This window comes from Lathyrus oleraceus, chromosome 1 (assembly GCF_024323335.1).
Source record: "Lathyrus oleraceus cultivar Zhongwan6 chromosome 1, CAAS_Psat_ZW6_1.0, whole genome shotgun sequence".
Classification (NCBI taxonomy): Eukaryota; Viridiplantae; Streptophyta; class Magnoliopsida; order Fabales; family Fabaceae; genus Lathyrus; species Lathyrus oleraceus.
The window spans coordinates 443,108,690-443,135,843 of record NC_066579.1 but is presented as its reverse complement, the minus strand read 5'-3'; the positions used below and the strand labels follow the sequence as shown (position 1 = coordinate 443,135,843).

General features: G+C 27.9%; 4 non-coding genes across 4 annotated transcripts; all 4 read left to right on the top strand.

The window, feature by feature from the left end:
* Positions 1-2,313: 2,313 nt before the first annotated feature.
* TRNAV-UAC (transfer RNA valine (anticodon UAC)) lies at positions 2,314-2,386 on the top strand. Its single transcript has one exon. It is a non-coding gene; the product is annotated as a tRNA-Val (tRNA).
* A 2,970-nt stretch (positions 2,387-5,356) lies between these two features.
* On the top strand, positions 5,357-5,429 carry TRNAV-UAC (transfer RNA valine (anticodon UAC)). Its single transcript has one exon. It is a non-coding gene; the product is annotated as a tRNA-Val (tRNA).
* A 5,516-nt stretch (positions 5,430-10,945) lies between these two features.
* Positions 10,946-11,018, top strand: TRNAV-UAC (transfer RNA valine (anticodon UAC)). The gene has a single exon. It is a non-coding gene; the product is annotated as a tRNA-Val (tRNA).
* A 5,262-nt stretch (positions 11,019-16,280) lies between these two features.
* Positions 16,281-16,353, top strand: TRNAV-UAC (transfer RNA valine (anticodon UAC)). The gene has a single exon. It is a non-coding gene; the product is annotated as a tRNA-Val (tRNA).
* Positions 16,354-27,154: the final 10,801 nt, after the last annotated feature.

The following is a 27,154-nucleotide window of genomic DNA, read 5'->3' as shown; positions in this document are numbered from 1 at the left end:
ATTCATTTACAAATTAAGAAAAATTATAATCCACAAGTATAAAAACTTCTCAAATAATTTCCACATATCGAAAACAGTTTGAAAAGCTCTGATGAAACTCCTTTGTTGACATAATCTTATAGTAGACCTTTCATCAATGTTAATAAATACTCATGTACTGAGCATTAATCATTAACTTATGTAAAAAATAATTATTCTCTCATTTTATCTAGCCAAATCACCTAGTGGAACTTCTGACCGTAGCTCAACCACACTTGATGTGAAAGATCAGATAAAGTTGCAACCATAAAGCATACTTAGAACTCTTATCCAGGATGGAAACCATAAGCTATGATAACAATTGTTAGAAAATATCAACATGGAGAAATTAAAATAACACATACACAAACACAAGGACATAACATGGAAATTTCCAATTCAGAGAGAAAAATACAACAGTCGCTGTCAAATGACAACCAAAGAAAAACAAGTGAAATTTTTTACAACGCATAATGTACCCTCAGCCACCCACAGACCCCGAGTACACCACACCTTAAAACAAGTACATAATTACATCTCACAACAATATAACACAAGAGTATAAGCGAATTAAAAATAGAAGACGCCAAATACAAGTTTAAAGTATTTTGACTGATGCATTTTATAATGATTAATTGAATCCATTATATAGTCTTAAACTCCCTCTTCCTTTACAAAACTAAGTGGTGTGAGACTTGTTGAACATGTATATTTTCAATCTATACTAACATATTTTAGGTGATTTGGAAGAATTTAGTCTATTAATCTAAAGAAATTGAGTTCAAATCTTGAGAGATACAATTGTAAAATAGTCATTAGTGTCATTTTAATTAATAATTTGTTTCCATCTCTAATATATATGTATTGAATTAAATTAGTTGAATAAGCCAGATGTTGTTGTGGTGTAGTGGTTATCATGTCAGTCTTACACACGTAAGGTCTCCAGTTCAATCCTGGGCAGCAACATATGTATTTATTTTTATTATTTCATATTAATAGCATTGTGTGAATAATTAATATACATCATAAGCCTTTTTTTCTTCCTATTTTAATTTTTGATCATTTTATTTCTATATTTTGTTCTTGCTTTTTTTCCATTGTTTAAAATAAATGGTAGATTCATTTCAAAATTAAGAAAAATAAATTTCTACAAGTATAAAATCTACATTTGTTGAATATAAAAATATTTATTAATAAAATAATTAAATTATTATATTTATGTTTTTCTTACTATTATTTCATATTAATATAAGTGTTTCAATTATTAATATCATCATATGCCATTTTTTCTATTTTGATATTTTATTATTGTTTGCTTTCTCTATTTTGTACTTTCATTCTTATTTTATTCTTGCTTTTTGGTTTAATTTTATAAAACAATTGGTAGATTCATTTACAAATAAGAAAAATTATAATCCCAAGTATAAAAACTTCTCAAATAATTTCCACATATCGAAAACCAGTTTGAAAAGCTCTGATAAACTCCTTTGTTGACATAATCTTATAGTAGACCTTTCATCAATGTTAATAAATACTCATGTACTGAGCATTAATCATTAACTTATGTAAAAAATATTATTCTCTCAATTTTATCTAGCCCAATCCACCTAGTGGAACTTCTGACCGTAGCTCAACCACACTTGATGTGAAAGATCAGATAAAGTTGCAACCATAAAGCATACTTAGAACTCTTATCCCAGGATGGAACCATAAGCTATGATAACAATTGTTAGAAATATAACATGGAGAAATTAAAATAACAATACACAAACACAAGGACATAACATGGAAATTCCCAATTCAGAGAGAAAAATATAACAGTCGCTGTCAAATGACAACCAAAGAAAAAACAAGTGAAATTTTTACAACGCATAATGTACCCTCAGCCACCCACAGACCCCGAGTACACCCACACCTTAAAACAAGTACATAATTACATCTCACAACAATATAACACAAGAGTATAAGCGAATTAAAAATAGAAGACGCCAAATACAAGTTTAAAGTATTTTTGACTGATGCATTTTATAATGAATAATTGAATCCATATATAGTCTTAAACTCCCTCTTCCTTTACAAAACTAAGTGGTGTGAGACTTGTTGAACATGTATATTTTCAATCTATACTAACATATTTTTGGTGATTTGGAAGAATTTAGTCTATTAATCTAAAGAAATTGAGTTCAAATCTTGAGAGATACAATTGTAAAATAGTCATTAGTGTCATTTTAATTAATAATTTGTTTCCATCTCTAATATATATGTATTGAATTAAATTAGTTCAATAACCCAAATGTTGTTGTGGTGTAGTGGTTATCATGTCAGTCTTACACACTGAAGGTCTCCAGTTCAATCCTGGGCAGTAACATATGTATTTATTATTATTATTTCATAATAATAGCATTGTTTGAATAATTAATATACATCATAAGCCTTTTTTTCTTCCTATTTTTAATTTTTGATCATTTTATTTCTATATTTTGTTCTTGCTTTTTTCCATTGTTTAAAATAAATGGTAGATTCATTTCAAAATAAGAAAAATAAATTTCTACAAGTATAAATCTACATTTGTTGAATATAAAAATATTTATTAATAAAATAATTAAATTATTATATTTATGTTTTTCTTACTATTATTTCATATTAATATAAGTGTTTCAATTATTAATATCCATCATATGCCATTTTTTTCTATTTTGATATTTCATTATTGTTTGCTTTCTCTATTTTGTACTTTCATTCTTATTTATTCTTGCTTTTTTGTTTAATTTTATAAAACAATTGGTAGATTCATTTAAAAATTAAGAAAAATTATAATCCACAAGTATAAAAACTTCTCAAATAATTTCCACATATCGAAAACCAGTTTGAAAAGCTTTGATGAAACTTCTTTGTTGACATAATCTTATAGTAGACCTTTCATCAATGTTAATAAATACTCATGTACTGAGCATTAATCAATAACTTATGTAAAAAATAATTATTCTCTCAATTTTATCTAGCGCAATCCACCTAGTGGAACTTCTGACCGTAGCTCAACCACACTTGATGTGAAAGATCAGATAAAGTTGCAACCATAAAGCATACTTAGAACTCTTATCCCTGGATGGAACCATAAGCTATGATAACAATTGTTAGAAAATATCAACATGGAGAAATTAAAATAACACATACACAAACACAAGGACATAACATGGACATTCCAAATTCAGAGAGAAAAATATAACAGTCGCTGTCAAATGACAACCAAAGAAAAACAAGTGAAAATTTTTACAACGCATAATGTACCCTCAGCCACCCACAGACCCCGAGTACACCCACACCTCAAAGCAAGTACGTAATTACATCTCACAACACTCTAACACGAGAGTATAAAATCAAGATTTATAGATTATAAAAATATTTATTAATAAAATAATTAAATTATTACTTTTTTGTTTTTGTTACTATTATTTCATATTAATAGAAGTGTTTCAATTATTAATATCCATCATATGCCATATTTTTTCTATTTTGATATTTTTTTATTATTTGCTTTCTCTATTTTGTACTCTCATTCTTATTTAATTCTTGCTTTATATTTAATTTTATAAAACAATTGGTAGATTCAGTTCAAAATTAAGAAAAATAATATTCAACAAGTATAAAAATTCTCAAATAATTTCCACATATCGAAAACCAGTTTGAAAAGCTCTGATGAAACTTCTTTGTTGACATAATCTTATAGTAGACCTTTCATCAATGTTAATAAATACTCATGTACTGAGCATTAATCAATAACTTATGTAAAAAATAATTATTCTCTCAATTTTATCTAGCCCAATCCACCTAGTGGAACTCCTGACCGTAGCTCAAGCACACTTGATGTGAAAGATCAGATAAAGTTGCAACCATAAAGCATACTTAGAAATCTTATCCCTGGATGGAACCATAAGCTATGATAACAATTGTTAGAAAATATCAACATGGAGAAATTAAAATAACACATACACAAACACAACGACATAACATGGAAATTCCAAATTCAGAGATAAAAATATAACAGTCGCTGTCAAATGACAACCAAAGAAAAACAAGTGAAATTTTTTTACAACGCATAATGTACCCTCAGCCACCCCAGACCCCGAGTATACCCACACCTCAAATCAAGTACATAATTACATCTCACAACACTCTAACACTAGAGTATAAAATCAAGATTTGTAGATTATAAAAATATTTATTAATAAAATAATTAAATTATTACCTTTTTGTTTTTGTTACTATTATTTCATATTAATAGAAGTGTTTCAATTATTAATATCCATCATATGCCATATTTTTTCTATTTTGATATTTTTTTATTATTTGCTTTCTCTATTTTGTACTCTCATTCTTATTTTATTCTTGCTTTTTTGTTTAATTTTATAGAACAATTGGTAGATTCATTTAAAAATTAAGAAAAATTATAATCACAAGTATAAAAACTTCTCAAATAATTTCCACATATCGAAAACCAGTTTGAAAAGCTCTGATGAAACTTCTTTGTTGACATAATCTTATAGTAGACCTTTCATCAATGTTAATAAATACTCATGTACTGAGCATTAATCAATAACTTATGTAAAAAATAATTATTCTCTCAATTTTATCTAGCCCAATCCACCTAGTGGAACTTCTGACCGTAGCTCAACCACACTTGATGTGAAAGATCAGATAAAGTTGCAACCATAAAGCATACTTAGAACTCTTATCCCTGGATGGAACCATAAGCTATGATAACAATTGTTAGAAAATATCAACATGGAGAAATTAAGATAACACATACACAAACACAAGGACATAACATGGAAATTCCCAATTCAGAGAGAAAAATATAACAGTCGCTGTCAAATGACAACCAAAGAAAAACAAGTGAAATTTTTTACAACGCATAATGTACCCTCAGCCACCCACAAACCCCGAGTACACCCACACCTCAAAACAAGTACATAATTACATCTCACAACAATATAACACAAGAGTATAAGCGAATTAAAAATAGAAGACGCCAAATACAAGTTTAAAGTATTTTTGACTGATGCATTTTATAATGAATTAATTGAATCCATTATATAGTCTTAAACTCCCTCTTCCTTTACAAAACTAAGTGGTGTGAGACTTGTTGAACATGTATATTTTCAATCTATACTAACATATTTTTGGTGATTTGGAAGAATTTAGTCTATTAATCTAAAGAAATTGAGTTCAAATCTTGAGAGATACAATTGTAAAATAGTTATTAGTGTCATTTTAATTAATAATTTGTTTCCATCTCTAATATATATGTATTGAATTAATTTAGTTTAATAAGCCAAATGTTGTTGTGGTGTAGTGGTTATCATGTCAGTCTTACACACTGAAGGTCTCTAGTTCAATCCTGGGCAACAACATATGTATTTATTATTATTATTTCATATTAATAGCATTGTTCGAATAATTAATATACATCATAAGCCTTTTTTTCTTCCTATTTTTAATTTTTGATCATTTTATTTCTATATTTTGTTCTTGCTTTTTTTCCATTGTTTAAAAAGAATGGTAGATTCATTTCAAAATTAAGAAAAATAAATTTCTACAAGTATAAAATCTACATTTGTTGAATATAAAAATATTTATTAATAAAATAATTAAATTATTATATTTATGTTTTTCGTACTATTATTTCATATTAATATAAGTGTTTCAATTATTAATATCCATCATATGCCATTTTTTTCTATTTTGATATTTTATTATTGTTTGCTTTCTCTATTTTGTACTTTCATTCTTATTTATTCTTGCTTTTTTGTTTAATTTTATAAAACAATTGGTAGATTCATTTAAAAAATAAGAAAAATTATAATCCACAAGTATAAAAACTTCTCAAATAATTTCCGCATATCGAAAACCAGTTTGAAAAGCTTTGATGAAACTTCTTTGTTGACATAATCTTATAGTAGACCTTTCATCAATGTTAATAAATACTCATGTACTGAGCATTAATCAATAACTTATGTAAAAAATAATTATTCTCTCAATTTTATCTAGCCCAATCCACCTAGTGGAACTTCTGACCGTAGCTCAACCACACTTGATGTGAAAGATCAGATAAAGTTGCAACCATAAAGCATACTTAGAACTCTTATCCCTGGATGGAACCATAAGCTATGATAACAATTGTTAGAAAATATCAACATGGAGAAATTAAAATAACACATACACAAACACAAGGACATAACATGGAAATTCCAAATTCAGAGAGAAAAATATAACAGTCGCTGTCAAATAACAACCAAAGAAAAACAAGTGAAAATTTTTACAACGCATAATGTACCCTCAGCCACCCACAGACCCCGAGTACACCCACACCTCAAAGCAAGTACGTAATTACATCTCACAACACTCTAACACGAGAGAATAAAATCAAGAATTATAGATTATAAAAGTATTTATTAATAAAATAATTAAATTATTACTTTTTTGTTTTTGTTACTATTATTTCATATTAATAGAAGTGTTTCAATTATTAATATCCATCATATGCCATATTTTTTCTATTTTGATATTTTTTTATTATTTGCTTTCTCTATTTTGTACTCTCATTCTTATTTAATTCTTGCTTTATATTTAATTTTATAAAACAATTGGTAGATGCAGTTCAAAATTAAGAAAAATAATATTCAACAAGTATAAAAATTCTCAAATAATTTCCACATATCGAAAACCAGTTTGAAAAGCTCTGATGCAACTTCTTTGTTGACATAATCTTATAGTAGACCTTTCATCAATGTTAATAAATACTCATGTACTGAGCATTAATCAATAACTTATGTAAAAAATAATTATTTTCTCAATTTTATCTAGCCCAATCCTTCTAGTGGAAATTCTGACCGTAGCTCAAGCACACTTGATGTGAAAGATCAGATAAAGTTGCAACCATAAAGCATACTTAGAACTCTTATCCCTGGATGGAACCATAAGCTATGATAACAATTGTTAGAAAATATCAACATGGAGAAATTAAAATAATACATACACAAACACAAGGACATAACATGGAAATTCCAAATTCAGAGATAAAAATATAACAGTCGCTGTCAAATGACAACCAAAGAAAAACAAGTGAAATTTTTTTACAACGCATAATGTACCCTCAGCCACCCCAGACCCCGAGTACACCCACACCTCAAATCAAGTACATAATTACATCTCACAACACTCAAACACTAGAGTATAAAATCAAGATTTGTAGATTATAAAAATATTTATTAATAAAATAATTAAATTATTACTTTTTTGTTTTTGTTACTATTATTTCAAATTAATAGAAGTGTTTCAATTATTAATATCCATCATATGCCATATTTTTTCTATTTTGATATTTTTTTATTATTTGCTTTCTCTATTTTGTACTCTCATTCTTATTTTATTCTTGCTTTTTTGTTTAATTTTATAAAACAATTGGTAGATTCATTTAAAAATTAAGAAAAAATTATAATCCACAAGTATAAAAACTTCTCAAATAATTTCCACATATCGAAACCAGTTTGAAAAGCTCTGATGAAACTTCTTTGTTGACATAATCTTATAGTAGACCTTTCATCAATGTTAATAAATACTCATGTACTGAGCATTAATCAATAACTTATGTAAAAAATAATTATTCTCTCAATTTTATCTAGCCCAATCCACCTAGTGGAACTTCTGACCGTAGCTCAACCACACTTGATGTGAAAGATCAGATAAAGTTGCAACCATAAAGCATACTTAGAACTCTTATCCCTGGATGGAACCATAAGCTATGATAACAATTGTTAGAAAATATCAACATGGAGAAATTAAAATAACACATACACAAACACAAGGACATAACATGGAAATTCCCAATTCAGAGAGAAAAATATAACAGTCGCTGTCAAATGACAACCAAAGAAAAACAAGTGAAAATTTTTACAACGCATAATGTACCCTCAGCCACCCACAGACCCCGAGTACACCCACACCTCAAAACAAGTACATAATTACATCTCACAACACTCTAACACGAGAGTATAAAATCAAGATTTGTAGATTATAAAACTATTTATTAATAAAATAATTAAATTATTACTTTTTTGTTTTTGTTACTATTATTTCATATTAATAGAAGTGTTTCAATTATTAATATCCATCCAATGCCATATTTTTTCTATTTTGATTTTTTTTTATTATTTGCTTTCTCTATTTTGTACTCTCATTCTTATTTTATTCTTGCTTTTTATTTAATTTTATAAAACAATTGGTAGATTCAGTTCAAAATTAAGAAAAATAATATTCAACAAGTATAAAAATTCTCAAATAATTTCCACATATCGAAAACCAGTTTGAAAAGCTCTTATGAAACTTCTTTGTTGACATAATCTTATAGTAGACCTTTCATCAATGTTAATAAATACTCATGTACTGAGCATTAATCAATATATTATGTAATCCTTGTCATATCAGCACATATTTGATTTGAACTTTCCACATGTAAAAAATAATTATTCTCTCAATATTATCTAGCCCAATCCATATAGTGGAACTTCTGACAGTAGCTCAACAACACTTGATCTGAAAGCTCAGATAAAGTCGCAACCATAAAGCATACTTAGAACTCTTATCCCTGGATGGAACCATAAGCTATGATAACAATTGTTAGAAAATATCAACATGGAGAAATTAAAATAACACATACACAAACACAAGGACATAACATGGAAATTCCAAATTCAGAGATAAAAATATAACAGTCGCTGTCAAATGACAACCAAAGAAAAACAAGTGAAATTTTTTTACAACGCATAATGTACCCTCAGCCACCCCAGACCCCGAGTACACCCACACCTCAAATCAAGTACATAATTACATCTCACAACACTCTAACACTAGAGTATAAAATCAAGATTTGTAGATTATAAAAATATTTATTAATAAAATAATTAAATTATTACTTTTTTGTTTTTGTTACTATTATTTCAAATTAATAGAAGTGTTTCAATTATTAATATCCATCATATGCCATATTTTTTCTATTTTGATATTTTTTTATTATTTGCTTTCTCTATTTTGTACTCTCATTCTTATTTTATTCTTGCTTTTTTGTTTAATTTTATAAAACAATTGGTAGATTCATTTAAAAATTAAGAAAAATTATAATCCACAAGTATAAAAACTTCTCAAATAATTTCCACATATCGAAAACCAGTTTGAAAAGCTCTGATGAAACTTCTTTGTTGACTTAATCTTATAGTAGACCTTTCATCAATGTTAATAAATACTCATGTACTGAGCATTAATCAATAACTTATGTAAAAAATAATTATTCTCTCAATTTTATCTAGCCCAATCCACCTAGTGGAACTTCTGACCGTAGCTCAACCACACTTGATGTGAAAGATCAGATAAAGTTGCAACCATAAAGCATACTTAGAACTCTTATCCCTGGATGGAACCATAAGCTATGATAACTATTGTTAGAAAATATCAACATGGAGAAATTAAAATAACACATACACAAACACAAGGACATAACATGGAAATTCCCAATTCAGAGAGAAAAATATAACAGTCGCTGTCAAATGACAACCAAAGAAAAACAAGTGAAAAATTTTACAATGCATAATGTACCCTCAGCCACCCACAGACCCCGAGTACACCCACACCTCAAAACAAGTACATAATTACATCTCACAACACTCTAACACGAGAGTATAAAATCAAGATTTGTAGATTATAAAAATATTTATTAATAAAATAATTAAATTATTACTTTTTTGTTTTTGTTACTATTATTTCATATTAATAGAAGTGTTTCAATTATTAATATCCATCCAATGCCATATTTTTTCTATTTTGATATTTTTTTATTATTTGCTTTCTCTATTTTGTACTCTCATTCTTATTTTATTCTTGCTTTTTATTTAATTTTATAAAACAATTGGTAGATTCAGTTCAAAATTAAGAAAAATAATATTCAACAAGTATAAAAATTCTCAAATAATTTCCACATTTCGAAAACCAGTTTGAAAAGCTGTTATGAAACTTCTTTGTTGACATAATCTTATAGTAGACCTTTCATCAATGTTAATAAATACTCATGTACTGAGCATTAATCAATATATTATGTAATCCTTGTCATATCAGCACATATTTGATTTGAACCTTCCACATGTAAAAAATAATTATTCTCTCAATATTATCTAGCCCAATCCATATAGTGGAACTTCTGACCGTAGCTCAACAACACTTGATCTGAAAGCTCAGATAAAGTCGCAACCATAAAGCATACTTAGAACTCTTATCCCTGGATGGAACCAAAAGCTATGATAAAAATTGTTATAAAATATCAACATGGAGAAATTAAAATAACACATACACAAACACAAGGACATAACATGGAAACTCCAAATTCAGAGAGAAAAATATAATAGTCGCTGTCAAATGACAACCAAAGAAAAGACTGTAAAAATTGTTATAACGCATAATTTACCCTCAACCACCCCCAGACCCCGAGTACACCCACACCTCAAAACAAGTACATAATTACATCTCACAACACTATAACACAAGAGTATAAGCGAATTAAAAATAGAAGACGCCAAATACAAGTTTAAAGTATTTTTGACTGATGCATTTTATAATGAATAAATTGAATCCATTATATAGTCTTAAACTCCCTCTTCCCTTACAAAATTAAATGGTGTGAGACTTGTTGAACATGTATATATTCAATCTATACTAACATATTTTTGGTGATTTGGAAGAATTTAGTCTATTAATCTAAAGAAATTGAGTTCAAATCTTGAGAGATACAATTGTAAAATAGTCATTAGTGTCATTTTAATTAATAATTTGTTGCCATCTCTAATATATATGTATTGAATTAAATTAGTTGAATAACCTAGATGTTGCTGTGGTGTAGTGGTTATCACGTCAGTCTTACACACTGAAGGTCTCCAGTTCAATCCTGGGCAGCAACATATGTATTTATTATTATTATTTCATATATTAATAGCATTGTTTGAATAATTAATATACATCATAAGCCTTCTTTTTCTTCCTATTTTTAATTTTTGATCATTTTATTTCTATATTTTGTTATTGCTTTTTTTCCATTGTATAAAATAAATGATAGATTCATTTCAAAATTAAGAAAAATAAATTTCTACAAGTATAAAATCTACATTTGTTGAATATAAAAATATTTAATAATAAAATAAGTAAATTATTATATTTATGTATTTCTTACTATTATTTCATATTAAAATAAGTGTTTCAATTATTAATATCCATCATATGCCATTTTTTTCTATTTTGATATTTTATTATTATTTGCTTTTTCTATTTTGTACTTTCATTCTTATTTTATTCTTGCTTTTTTGTTTAATTTTATAAAACAATTGGTAGATTAATTTAAAAATTAAGAAAAATTATAATCCACAAGTATAAAAACTTCTCAAATAATTTCCACATATCGAAAACGAGTTTGAAATATTTTGATTAAACTTCTTTGTTGACATAATCTTATAGTAGACCTTTCATCAATGTTAATAAATACTCATGAACTGAGCATTAATCATTAACTTATGTAAAAAATAATTATTCTCTCAAATTTATCTAGCCCAATCCACCTAGTGGAACTTCTGACCGTAGCTCAACAACACTTGATGTGAAAGATCAGATAAAGTTGCAACCATAAAGCATACTTAGAACTCTTATCCCTGGATGGAACCATAAGCTATGATAACAATTGTTAGAAAATATCAACATGGAGAAATTAAAATAACACATACACAAACACAAGGACATAACATGGAAATTCCAAATTCAGAGAGAAAAATATAACAGTCGCTGTCAAATGACAACCAAAGAAAAACAAGTGAAAATTTTTACAACACATAATGTACCCTCAGCCATCCACAGACCCCGAGTACACCCACACTTCAAAGCAAGTACGTAATTACATCTCACAACACTCTAACACGAGAGTATAAAATCAAGATTTGTAGATTATAAAAATATTTATTAATAAAATAATTAAATTATTACTTTTTTGTTTTTGTTACTATTATTTCATATTAATAGAAGTGTTTCAATTATTAATATCCATCATATGCCATATTTTTTCTATTTTGATATTTTTTTATTATTTGCTTTCTCTATTTTGTACTCTCATTCTTATTTTATTCTTGCTTTTTATTTAATTCTATAAAACAATTGGTAGATTCAGTTCAAAATTAAGAAAAATAATATTCAACAAGTATAAAAATTCTCAAATAATTTCCACATATCGAAAACCAGTTTGAAAAGCTCTGATGAAACTTCTTTGTTGACATAATCTTATAGTAGACCTTTCATCAATGTTAATAAATACTCATGTACTGAGCATTAATCAATAACTTATGTAAAAAATAATTATTCTCTCAATTTTATCTAGCCCAATCCACCTAGTGGATCTTCTGACCTTAGCTCAACCACACTTGATGTGAAAGATCAGATAAAGTTGCAACCATAAAGCCTACTTAGAACTCTTATCCCTGGATGGAACCATAAGCTATGATAACAATTGTTAGAAAATATCAACCTGGAGAAATTAAAATAACACATACACAAAGTCAAGGACATAACATGGAAATTCCAAATTCAGAGATAAAAATATAACAGTCGCTGTCAAATGACAACCAAAGAAAAACAAGTGAAATTTTTTACAACGCATAATGTACCCTCAGCCACCCCCAGACCCCGAGTACACCCACACCTCAAAGAAAGTACATAATTACATCTCACAACACTCTAACACGAGAGTATAAAATCAAGATTTGTAGATTATAAAAATATTTATTAATAAAATAATTAAATTATTACTTTTTTGTTTTTGTTACTATTATTTCATATTAATACAAGTGTTTCAATTATTAATATCCATCATATGCCATATTTTTTCTATTTTGATATTTTTTTATTATTTGCTTTCTCTATTTTGTACTCTCATTCTTATTTTATTCTTGCTTTTTATTTCATTTTATAAAACAATTGGTAGTTTCAGTTCAAAATTAAGAAAAATAATATTCAACAAGTATAAAAATTCTCAAATAATTTCCACATATCGAAAACCAGTTAAAAAAATTATGATGAAACTTCTTTGTTGACATAGTATTATTGTAGACCTTTCATTAGTGTTAATAAATACTCATGTACTAAGCATTAATCAATATATTATGTAATCCTTGTCATATCAACACATATTTGATTTGAATTTTCCACATGTAAAAAATAATTATTCTCTCAATATTATCTAGCCCAATCCATATAGTGGAACTTCTGACAGTAGCTCAACAACACTTGATCTAAAAGATCAGATAAAGTTGCAACCATAAAGCATAGTTTGAACTCTTATCCCTGGATGGAACCAAAAGCTATGATAACAATTGTTATAAAATATCAACATGGAGAAATTAAAATAACACATACACAAACACAAGGACATAACATGGAAACTCCAAATTCAGAGAGAAAAATATAACAGTCGTTGTCAAATGGCAACCAAAGAAAAGACTGTAAAAATTGTTACAACGCATAATTTACCCTCAACCACCCCCAAACCCCGAGTACACCCACACCGCAAAACAAGTACATAATTACATCTCACAACACTATAACACAAGAGTATAAGCGAATTAAAAATAGAAGACGCCAAATACAAATTGAATCCATTATATAGTCTTAAACTCCCTCTTCCTTTACAAAACTAAGTGGTGTGAGAGTTGTTGAACATGTATATTTTCAATCTATACTAACATATTTTTGGTGATTTGGAAGAATTTAGTCTATTAATCTAAAGAAATTGAGTTCAAATATTGAGAGATACAATTGTAAAATAGTCATTAGTGTCATTTTAATTAATAATTTGTTTCCATCTCTAATATATATGTATTGAATAAAATTAGTTGAATAAAACAAATGTTGTTGTGGTGTAGTGGTTATCACGTCAGTCTTACACACTGAAGGTCTCCAGTTCAATTATGGGCAGCAAAATATGTATTTATTACTATTATTTCATATTAATAGCATTGTGTGAATAATTAATATACATCATAATCCTTTTTTTTCATCCTATTTTTAATTTTTTATCATTTTATTTCTATATTTTGTTCTTGCTTTTTTTCCATTGTTTAAAATAAATGGTAGATTCATTTCAAAATTAAGAAAAATAAATTTCTACAAGTATAAAATCTACATTTGTTGGATATAAAAATATTTATTAATTAAATAATTAAATTATTATATTTATGTTTTTCTTACTATTATTTAATATTAATATAAGTGTTTCAATTATTAATATCCATCATATGCCATTTTTTTCTATTTTGATATTTTATTATTATTTGCTTTCTCTATTTTGTACTTTCATTCTTATTTAATTCTTGCTTTTTTGTTTAATTTTACAAAACAATTGGTAGACTCATTTAAAAATTAAGAAAAATTATAATCCACAAGTATAAAAACTTCTAAAATAATTTCCACATATCAAAAACCAGTTTGAAATTTTTTGATGAAACTTCTTTATTGACACAATCTTATAGTAGACCTTTCATCAATGTTAATAAATACTCATGTACTCAGCATTAATCATTAACTTATGTAAAGAATAATTATTCTCTCAATTTTAGCTAGCCCAATCCACCTAGTGGAACTTCTGACAGTAGCTCAACAACACTTGATGTGTAAGATCAGATAAAGTTGCAACCATAAAGCATACTTATAACTCTTATCCCTGGATGGAACCATAAGCTATGATAACAATTGTTAGAAAATATCAACATGGAGAAATTAAAATAACACATACACAAACACAAGGACATAACATGGAAATTCCAAATTCATAGAGAAAAATATAAGAGTCGCTGTCAAATGAACACCAAAGAAAAACAAGTGAAAATTTTTACAACGCATAATGTACCCTCAGCCACCCCCAGACCCCAAGTACACCCACACCTCAAAGCAAGTACATAATTACATGTCACAACACTCTAACACCAGAGAATAAAATCAAGATTTGTAGATTATAAAAATATTTATTAATAAAATAATTAAATTATTATTTTTTTTTGTTTTTGTTACTATTATTTCATATTAATATAAGTGTTTCAGTTATTAATATCCATCATATTCCATATTTTTTCTATTTTGATATTTTTTTTATTATTTGCTTTCTCTATTTTGTACTCTCATTCTTATTTTATTCTTGCTTTTTATTTAATTTTATAAAACAATTGGTAGATTCAGTTCAAAATTAAGAAAAATAATATTCAACAAGTATAAAAATTCTCAAATAATTTCCACATATCGAAAACCAGTTTGAAAAATTATGATGAAACTTCTTTGTTGACATAGTATTATTGTAGACCTTTCATTAGTGTCAATAAATACTCATGTACTGAGCATTAATCAATATACTATGTAATCCTTGTCATATCAACACATATTTGATTTGAATTTTCCACATGTAAAAAATAATTATTCTCTCAATATTATCTAGCCCAATCCATATAGTGGAACTTCTGACAGTAGCTCAAAAACACTTGATCTGAAAGATCAGATAAAGTTGCAACCATAAAGCATAGTTAGAACTCTTATCCCTGGATGGAACCAAAAGCTATGATAACAATTATTATAAAATATCAACATGGAGAAATTGAAATAACACATACACAAACACAAGGACATAACATGGAAACTCCAAATTTAGAGAGAAAAATATAACAGTCGTTGTCAAATGGCAACCAAAGAAAAGACTGTAAAAATTGTTACAACGCATAATTTACCCTCAACCACCCCCAGACCCCGAGTACACCCACACCGCAAAGCAAGTACATAATTACATCTCCCAACACTATAACACAAGAGTATAAGCGAATTAAAAATAGAAGACGCCAAATACAAGTTTAAAGTGTTTTTGACTGATGCATTTTATAATGAATAAATTGAATCCATTATATAGTCTTAAACTCCCTCTTCCTTTACAAAACTAAGTGGTGTGAGACTTGTTGAACATGTATATTTTCAATCTATACTAACATATTTTTGGTGATTTGGAAGAATTTAGTCTATTAATCTATAGAAATTGAGTTCAAATCTTGAGAGATACAATTGTAAAATAGTAATTAGTGTCATTTTACTTAATAATTTGTTTCCGTCTCTAATATATATGTATTGAATAAAATTAGTTGAATAACCCAAATGTTGCTGTGGTGTAGTGGTTATCACGTCAGTCTTACACACTGAAGGTCTCCAGTTCAATCCTGGGTAGCAACATATGTATTTATTACTATTATTTCATATTAATAGCATTGTGTGAATAATTAATATACATCATAAGTTTTCTTTTTCATCCTATTTTTAATTTTTGATCATTTTATTTCTATATTTTGTTCTTTCTTTTTTTCCATTGTTTAAAATAAATGGTAGATTCATTTCAAAATTAAGAAAAATAAATTTCTACAAGTATCAAATCTACATTTGTTGAATATAAAAATATTTATTAATTAAATAATTAAATTATTATATTTATGTTTTTCTTACTATTATTTAATATTAATATAAGTGTTTCAATTATTAATATCCATCATATGCCATTTTTTTCTATTTTGATATTTTATTATTATTTGCTTTCTCTATTTTGTACTTTCATTCTTATTTAATTCTTGCTTTTTTGTTTAATTTTATAAAACAATTGGTTGATTCATTTAAAAATTAAGAAAAATTATAATCCACAAGTATAAAAATTTCTAAAATAATTTCCACATATCAAATACTAGTTTGAAAAATTCTGATGAAACTTCTTTATTGACACAATCTTATAGTAGACCTTTCATCAATGTTAATAAATACTCATGTACTGAACATTAATCATTAACTTATGTAAAAAATAATTATTCTCTTAATTTTATCTAGCCCAATCCACCTAGTGGAACTTCTGACAGTAGCTCAACAACACTTGATGTGAAAGATCAGATAAAGTTGCAACCATAAAGCATACTTATAACTCTTATCCCTGGATGGAACCATAAGCTATGATAACAATTGTTAGAAAATATCAACATGGAGAAATTAAAATAACACATACACAAACACAAGGACATATCATGGAAATTCCAAATTCAGAGAGAAAAATATAATAGTCGCTGTCAAATGAACAACAAAGAAAAACAAGTGAAAATTTTTACAACGAATAATGTACCCTCAGCCACCCCCAGACCCCAAGTACACCCACACCTCAAAGCAAGTACATAATTACATGTCACAACACTCTAACACAAGAGTATAAAATCAAGATTTGTAGATTATAAAAATATTTATTAATAAAATAATTAAATTTTTTTTCTTTTGTTTTTGTTACTATTATTTTATATTAATATAAGTGTTTCAATTATTAATATCCATCATATTCCATATTTTTTCTATTTTGATATTTTTTTCTTATTTTCTTTCTCTATTTTGTACTCTCATTCTTATTTTATTCTTGCTTTTTATTTAATTTTATAAAACAATTGGTAGATTCAGTTCAAAATTAAGAAAAATAATATTCAACAAGTATACAAATTCTCAAATAATTTCCACATATCGAAAACCAGTTTGAAAAATTATGATGAAATTTCTTTGATGACATAGTATTATTGTAGACCTTTCATTAGTGTTAATAAATACTCATGTACTGAGCATTAATCAATATATTATGTAATCCTTGTCATATCAACACATATTTGATTTGAATTTTCCACATGTAAAAAATAATTATTCTCTCAATATTATCTAGCCCAATCCATATAGTGGAACTTCTGACAGTAGCTCAACAACATTTGATCTGAAAGATCAGATAAAGTTGCAACCATAAAGCATAGTTAGAACTCTTATCCCTGGATGGAACCAAAAGCTATGATAACAATAGTTATAAAATATCAACATGGAGAAATTAAAATAACACATACACAAACACAAGGACATAACATGGAAACTCCAAATTCAGAGAAAAAAATATAACAGTCGTTGTCAAATGGCAACCAAAGAAAAGACTGTAAAAATTGTTACAACGCATAATTTACCCTCAACCACCCTCAGACCCCGAGTACACCCACACCGCAAAGCAAGTACATAATTACATCTCCCAACACTATAACACAAGAGTATAAGCGAATTAAAAATAGAAGACGCCAAATACAAGTTTAAAGTGTTTTTGACTGATGCATTTTATAATGAATAAATTGAATCCATTATATAGTCTTAAACTCCCTCTTCCTTTACAAAACTAAGTGGTGTGAGACTTGTTGAACATGTATATTTTCAATCTATACTAACATATTTTTGGTGATTTGGAAGAATTTAGTCTATTAATTTAAAGAAATTGAGTTCAAATCTTGAGAGATACAATTGTAAAATAGTCATTAGTGTCATTTTAATTAATAATTTATTTCCGTGTCTAATATATATGTATTGAATAAAATTAGTTGAATAACCCAAATGTTGTTGTGGTGTAGTGGTTATCACGTCAGTCTTACACAATAAAGGTCTCCAGTTCAATCCTGGGTAGCAACATATGTATTTATTACTATTATTTTATATTAATAGCATTGTGTGAATAATTAATATACATCATAAGCCTTTTTTTCATCCTATTTTTAATTTTTGATCATTTTATTTCTCTATTTTGTACTTGCTTTTTTTCCATTGTTTAAAATAAATGGTAGATTCATTTCAAAATTAAGAAAAATAAATTTCTACAAGTATAAAATCTACATTTGTTGAATATAAAAGTATTTATTAATTAAATAATGAAATTATTATATTTATGTTTTTCTTACTATTATTTAATATTAATATAAGTGTTTCAATTATTAATATCCATCATATGCCATTTTTTTTTCAATTTTGATATTTTATTATTATTTGCTTTCTCAATTTTGTACTTTCATTCTTATTTTATTCTTGCTTTTTTGTTTAATTTTATAAAACAATTGGTTGATTCATTTAAAAATTAAGAAAAATTATAATCCACAAGTATAAAAACTTCTAAAATAATTTCCACATATCAAAAACCAGTTTGAAAAATTCTGATGAAACTTCTTTATTGACCCAATCTTATAGTAGACCTTTCATCAATGTTAATAAATACTCATGTACTGAGCATTAATCATTACCTTATGTAAAAAATAATTATTCTCTCAATTTTATCTAGCCCAATCCACCTAGTGGAACTTCTGACAGTAGCTCAACAACACTTGATGTGAAAAATCAGATAAAGTTGCAACCATAAAGCATACTTATAACTCTTATCCCTGGATGGAACCATAAGCTATGATAACAATTGTTAGAAAATATCAACATGGAGAAATTAAAATAACACATACACAAACACAAGGACATAACATGGAAATTCCAAATTCAGAGAGAAAAATATAATAGTCGCTGTCAAATGAACACCAAAGAAAAACAAGTGAAATTTTTTACAACGCATAATGTACCCTCAGCCACCCACAGACCCCAAGTACACCGACACCTCAAAGCAAGTACATAATTACATGTCACAACACTCTAACACAAGAGTATAAAATCAAGATTTGTAGATTATAAAAATATTTATTAATAAAATAATTAAATTATTATTTTATTTGTTTTTGTTACTATTATTTCATATTAATATAAGTGTTTCAATTATTAATATCCATCATATTCCATATTTTTTCTATTTTGATATTTTTTTATTATTTGCTTTCTCTATTTTGTACTCTCATTCTTATTTTATTCTTGCTTTTTATTTAATTTTATAAAACAATTGGTAGATTCAGTTCAAAATTAAGAAAAATAATATTCAACAAGTATAAAAATTCTCAAATAATTTCCACATATCGAAAACCTGTTTGAAAAATTATGATGAAACTTCTTTTTGACATAGTATTATTGTAGACCTTTCATTAGTGTAAATAAATACTCATGTACTGAGCATTAATCAATATATTATGTAATCCTTGTCATATCAACACATATTTGATTTAAATTTTCCACATGTAAAAAATAATTATTCTCTCAATATTATCTAGCCCAATCCATATAGTGGAACTTCTGACAGTAGCTCAACAACACTTGATCTGAAAGATCAGATAAAGTTGCAACCATAAAGCATAGTTAGAACTCTTATCCCTGGATGGAACCAAAAGCTATGATAACAATTGTTATAAAATATCAACATGGAGAAATTAAAATAACACATACACAAACACAAGGACATAACATGGAAACTCCAAATTCAGAGAGAAAAATATAGCAGTCGTTGTCAAATGGCAACCAAAGAAAAGACTATAAAAATTGTTACAACGCATAATTTACCCTCAACCACCCCCAGACCCCGAGTACACCCACACCGCAAAACAAGTACATAATTACATCTCCCAACACTATAACACAAGAGTATAAGCGAATTAAAAATAGAAGACGCCAAATACAAGTTTAAAGTGTTTTTGACTGATGCATTTTATAATGAATAAATTGAATCCATTATATAGTCTTAAACTCGCTCTTCCTTTACAAAACTAAGTGGTGTGAGACTTGTTGAACATGTATATTTTCAATCTATACTAACATATTTTTGGTGATTTGGAAGAATTTAGTCTATTAATCTAAAGAAATTGAGTTCAAATCTTGAGAGATACAATTGTAAAATAGTCATTAGTGTCATTTTAATTAATACTTTGTTTCCATATCTAATATATATGTATTGAATTAAATTAGTTGAATAAACCAAATGTTGTTGTGGTGTAGTGGTTATCACGTCAGTCTTCCACACTAAAGGTCTCCAGTTTTATCCTGGGTAGTAACATATGTATTTATTACTATTAATTCATATTAATAGCATTGTATGAATAATTAATATACATCATAGGCTTCTTTTTTCTTCCTATTTTTAATTTTTGATCATTTTATTTCTATATTTTGTTATTGCTTTTTTTCCATTGTATAAAATAAATGGAAGATTCATTTCTAAATTAAGAAAAATAAATTTCTACAAGTATAAAATCTACATTTGTTGAATATAAAAATATTTATTAATAAAATAATTAAATTATTATATTTATGTTTTTCTTACTATTATTTCATATTAATATAAGTGTTTCAATTATTAATATCAATCATATGCCATTTTTATCCTATTTCGATATTTTATTATTATTTGCTTTCTCTATTTTGTACTTTCATTCTTATTTTATTCTTGCTTTTTTGTTTAATTTTCTAAAACAATTGGTAGATTCATTTAAAAATTAAGAAAAATAATAATCCATAAGTATAAAAACTTCTCAAATAATTTCCACATATCGAAAACCAGTTTGAAAAATTCTGATGAAACTTTTTTGTTGACATAATCTTATAGTAGACCTTTCGTCAATGTTAATAAATACTCATGTACTGAGCATTAATCAATGACTTATGTAAAAAATAATTATTCTCTCAATTTTATCTAGCCCAATCCACCTAGTGGAACTTCTGATAGTAGCTCAACAACTTTTGATCTGAAAGATCAGATAAAGTTGCAACCAGAAGGCATACTTAGAAATCTTATCCCTGGATAGAACCAAAAGCTATGATAACAATTGTTATAAAATATCAACATGGAGAAATTAAAATAACACATACACAAACACAAGGACATAACATGGAAACTCCAAATTCAGAGAGAAAAATATAATAGTCGCTGTCAAATGGCAACCAAAGAAAAGACTGTAAAAATTGTTACAACGCATAATTTAACCTCAACCACCCCCAGACCCAGAGTACACCCACACCGCAAAACAAGTACATAATTACATCTGACAACACTATAACACAAGAGTATAAGCGAATTAAAAATAGAAGACGCCAAATACAAATTTAAAGTGTTTTTGACTGATGCATTTTATAATGAATAAATTGAATCCATTATATAGTCTTAAACTCCCTCTTCCTTTACAAAACTAAGTGGTGTGAGACTTGTTGAACATGTATATTTTCAATCTATACTAACATATTTTTGGTGATTTGGAAGAATTTAGTCTATTAATCTAAAGAAATTGAGTTCAAATCTTGAGAGATACAATTGTAAAATAGTCATTAGTGTCATTTTAATTAATAATTTGTTTCCATCTCTAATATATATGTATTGAATTAAATTAGTTGAATAACTTAAATGTTGCTGTGGTGTAGTGGTTATCATGTCAATCCTGGGCAGCAACATATGTATTTATTACTATTATTTCATATTAATAGCATTGTTTAAATAATTAATATACATCAAACCCTTTTTTTCCTTCCTATTTTTAATTTTTGATAATTTTATATCTATATTTTGTTTTTGCTTTTATTCCATTGTTTAAAATAAATGGTAGATTCATTTCAAAATTAAGAAAAATATATTTCTACAAGTATAAAATCTACATTTGTTGAATATAAAAATATTTATTAATAAAATAATTAAATTATTATATTTATGTTTTTCTTACTATTATTTCATATTAATAGAAGTGTTTCAATTATTAATATCCATCATATGCCATTTTTTTCTATTTTGATATTTTTTTATTATTTGCTTTCTCTATTTTGTATTTTCATTCTTTTTTTATTCTTGCTTTTTTGTTTAATTTTATAAAAAAATTGGTAGATTCATTTAAAAATTAAGAAAAATTATAATCCACAAGTATAAAAACTTCTCAAATAATTTCCATATATCGAAAACCAGTTTGAAAAACTCTAATGCAACTTATTTGTTGACATAATCTTATAGTAGACCTTTCATCAATGTTAATAAATACTCATGTACTGAGCATTAATCAATAATTTATGTAATCCTTGTTATATCAACACATATTTGATTTGAATTTTCCACATGTAAAAAATAATTATTCTCTCAATTTTATCTAGCCTAATCCACCTAGTGGAACTTCTGACAGTAGCTCAACAACACTTGATGTGAAAGCTTAGATAAAGTTGCAACCATATAGCATACGTATAACTCTTATCCCTGGATGGAACCATAAGTTATGATAACAATTATTATAAAATATCAACATGGAGAAATTAAAATAACGCATACACAAACACAAGGACATAACATGGAAACTCCAAATTCAGAGAGAAAAATATAACAGTCGCTGTCAAATGACAACCACAGAAAAGACTGTAAAAATTGTTACAACACATAATTTACCCTTAACCACCCCCAAACCCCGAGTACACCCACACCTCAAAACAAATACATAATTACATCTCACAACACTATAACACAAGAGTATAAGCGAATTAAAAATAGAAGACGCCAAATACAAGTTTAAAGTGTTTTTGACTGATGCATTTTATAATGAATAAATTGAATCCATTATATAGTCTTAAACTCCCTCTTCCTTTACAAAACTAAGTGGTGTGAGACTTGTTGAACATGTATATTTTCAATCTATACTAACATATTTTTGGTGATTTGGAAGAATTTAGTCTATTAATCTAAAGAAATTGAGTTCAAATCTTGAGAGATACAATTGTAAAGTAGTCATTAGTGTCATTTTAATTAATAATTTGTTCCATCTCTAATATATATGTATTGAATTAAATTAGTTGAATAACCAAAATGTTGCTGTGGTGTAGTGGTTATCACGTCAGTCTTACACACTGAAGGTCTCTAGTTGAATCCTGGGCAACAACATATGTATTTATTACTATTATTTCATATTAATAGCATTGTTTGAATAATTAATATACATCATAAGCCTTTTTTTTCTTCCTATTTTTAATTTTTGATCATTTTATTTCTATATTTTGTTCTTGCTTTTTTTCCATTGTTTAAAATAAATGGTAGATTCATTTCAAAATTAAGAAAAATAAATCTCTACAAGTATAAAATCTACATTTGTTGAATATAAAAATATTTATTAATGCGGGAAGTTCAAGATTTCATACCTTTTTCTCAGAAATACTAATGCGGGAAAATACTCATTTAAGAAAGTTGTTTCCATCTCTTCCCATGATGTAATACTGTCAGCTGGAAGAGAGTAGAAACACTATTCCTCCTCTTCAGACAAGGTGAATGGGAACATTCTTAACTTCTTTGCTTCATCAGTATGACCATCAATTTTCAAAGTAGTACCCATGGTCAGGAATCTCTGCAGGTGCTTGCTGGCATCTTCATTAACCTTTCCGGTGAAAGATTTTCTCTCAAGTTGATTGATTATGCAAGGATGCAGTTGAAAGTTCGTCACATTCACCGGTTGGTCGACAATGGTCAATCTACCACCTAGCGCATTTGCACCTCCATAGTCACCTAGGAGTCTTTCTGGAGGTGGAAGCGGTGGAACTGGAGGAATTTCAGCCATAGTTTCTTTTTCTGAATCTGAGTGATCGGAGGGAACTTCTTCTTTGGAATCCAATCTAGCATTTATGCGTCTCCGGTGAAGGGCTCTCTCGATTTCTGCGTCAAAAAGAAATTCTGCTGAGAGCTCTCCTCACATACACATATTAGTGAATTAAATTATATAAATGACAGAAAAATAATTTTATTGTAGAGCAACGAAATTTTAATTGAACTAAAAATTAAACTCTATATTTTGGCAATCCCTGGCAACAACGCCAAAAACTTGATCGGAAAAATAGCAAGTGTACTATTTTGCCAGTTATAGTAATTAAGGGGAAATTCCCTGAATGTCGATCTCAAGTACTGCACGTCAATATCGAGTTTAAATTATCATTCAATTAAATAAAAAGTATGATTTGGGTTTTTAGATTCAAAATTATAAAAATAAAGGCAAAGTCAAATAAGGATTAAAATAAGGGTTTGCAAAGTAAGAGGAACAATGCCAGGGAAGGTGTATGATTTATCCCTGTAACAACTCTGAGTCACTATTGCATCAACAAATATCAATTACTACCAGTTCTCAAGGGTATTTTCTACCAAGTCCTTGGTGAGAAAACCTTTAATTAATCTACCCTAATTTCTATGTCCATAGGCAATTAAGGTGAAGTTAAGCTTTATTATATCAAGAACACTTTGGTTCATACAGGGTATCCCTAGTCCTAGGTGATATCTACTGCAGAGTAACCTTATGAAAACCTTATCAATGGTGGTCCAGTCTAATTGATAATCACAAAACAATCTTATTGGTCCGAAAGAGAAAGCATTAAACACATCAAAAGGTTACCGTAAGAATAATATTATAAATTCAAAAGTATACTCAAATTCATTACAATTCTAAATCAAGGACACCCCCTAGCATTTGGGGGTTTAGCTACTCATATTGTTCAAAACAAATGCAAGATAAAAATTACACATTACAAGTATTTGGATGACTTCGATCTTCAATCGCTTCCGCTCATGAAAACCTTCAGCTCTCTGAACTCCTTGATCTCTGTAATCCTTGATTGCTTGACAATACTGTGTTTTGCCTCGTTCCAAAAGAGAAAGCATTAAACACATCAAAAGGTTACCGTAAGAATAATATTATAAATTCAAAAGTATACTCAAATTCTCTTATATAGTGAAAATTCCAAGCAACAGATGGACATGTCCAAAAATCTCTTTGCAAGCCCAACGATCAAAAGCCCGATGAAAAGGGAAAATTTTGGGCTTGGGATGACACAGGTGGCCATGTCAGCTCACTGCTTTACTTGACACACCCATGGGGGCTTAACACGGTTGAGGATAAGGCCTGACACGGGCCATGTCAGGCTACTGTTTTGGTTTTCATTCTCCTTCTGCTTGACACCGCTCGTGTCAGGTGACACGGGTGGCCATGTCAGGCCTCTTGTACCGGGGTTTTTCTATTCATTTGCTTGTCAGAATTCTGCGCTGTCTCGTTCCGAGTTCCTCGGTTCTTCCACCTGGACCTATTGGACAAAAACACGGACATCCTACGCGTAAAATCACGAAAATATAAAATAAAACTAACAATTAATAAAATTGCTTAAATAACTTACGAGAATGAAAATTAACTTTTAAAGGTACCATAATGCGTACACAGTGTCTCAAAATCCTTGGTTTCTTATCGGATAAGCAATAAAAATATAGTGAAAATGGTGACCGATCAAGGACCCTGCACGCCAGCTTTGAATCCCAACCTCCAAAACCCTCTCATTCAAAGGATAACCTTGAGAATTTCCATTGGAAATTGAGTTTGAATCTCACTGTTTTGAGATTCAAATCTCCAAGAGTCCTGTGCCTTTTGTTCATCCAATCCCACTCCATCAAGTGTCTTGAGCAAGATCAATAGCAAGCAAGAGCAAGATCGATTGAATATAGACCTGCAATGAAGGTATTTTCCAGAAATTTTCATCTCTTCGATTCTCACTCAGTTCTCCATAATTCTTCTTGATCTTTGGTTGTCTGAAGTCCTACCAATGTAGGCAACAAGATTGAGTTGCTTTGACATTAAATCGAAGGAACTCAGATCATACACCTCAAAATTCAACTCCATTTATCTTTCAATATACTTAGAGTTAGGAGAAATTGAGGCCAACTTCGAGCTCCTGAGCATTTTTACTGTAAATTCATATCATTCAAAAAAATTGACTCTCATGGAGTTTAAGCTCAGCTTGAATCTCTTCTTTCAATCCATTCAAAAAAATTGAATCCAGCATGATTCTCTCCTCCCTTCTCAAAGGAGCTACTAGCATTTCAAATTTCTCCATGTACTCTACAACAGACCCTTTCTGTTTCAAACTTAACAAGGGTCCCATCAGATTGTGCATTTAAAGATCCATAGAAATATATAAACACTCAATAATTTGAATATTTGACAGTAACTACAGTTCCACATAGTTAATTGCTCTTAGTTTTGTTAATTTTTTATTTGTTTTGTTCTATTATTATCTTATTTATGAGTGTTTGTAATTACAAAATCAGTTAGAGAATGTGTGGATTCATTTGTTAATTTCTATCATGCAGTGGGGAGGGGAGTCTAAGCTTTGAATGGCTTTTCATGTTTTGAAGTGAGTTTAATGAATTAACTTTCTTGGGTCATGAATATGAAAGCCATGCCCTGTTGCAATTTAAGGAAGGCTTTCACATCAATAAGTCTGCCCTGTTGGTTTTGAGCATTATATAACTATCATT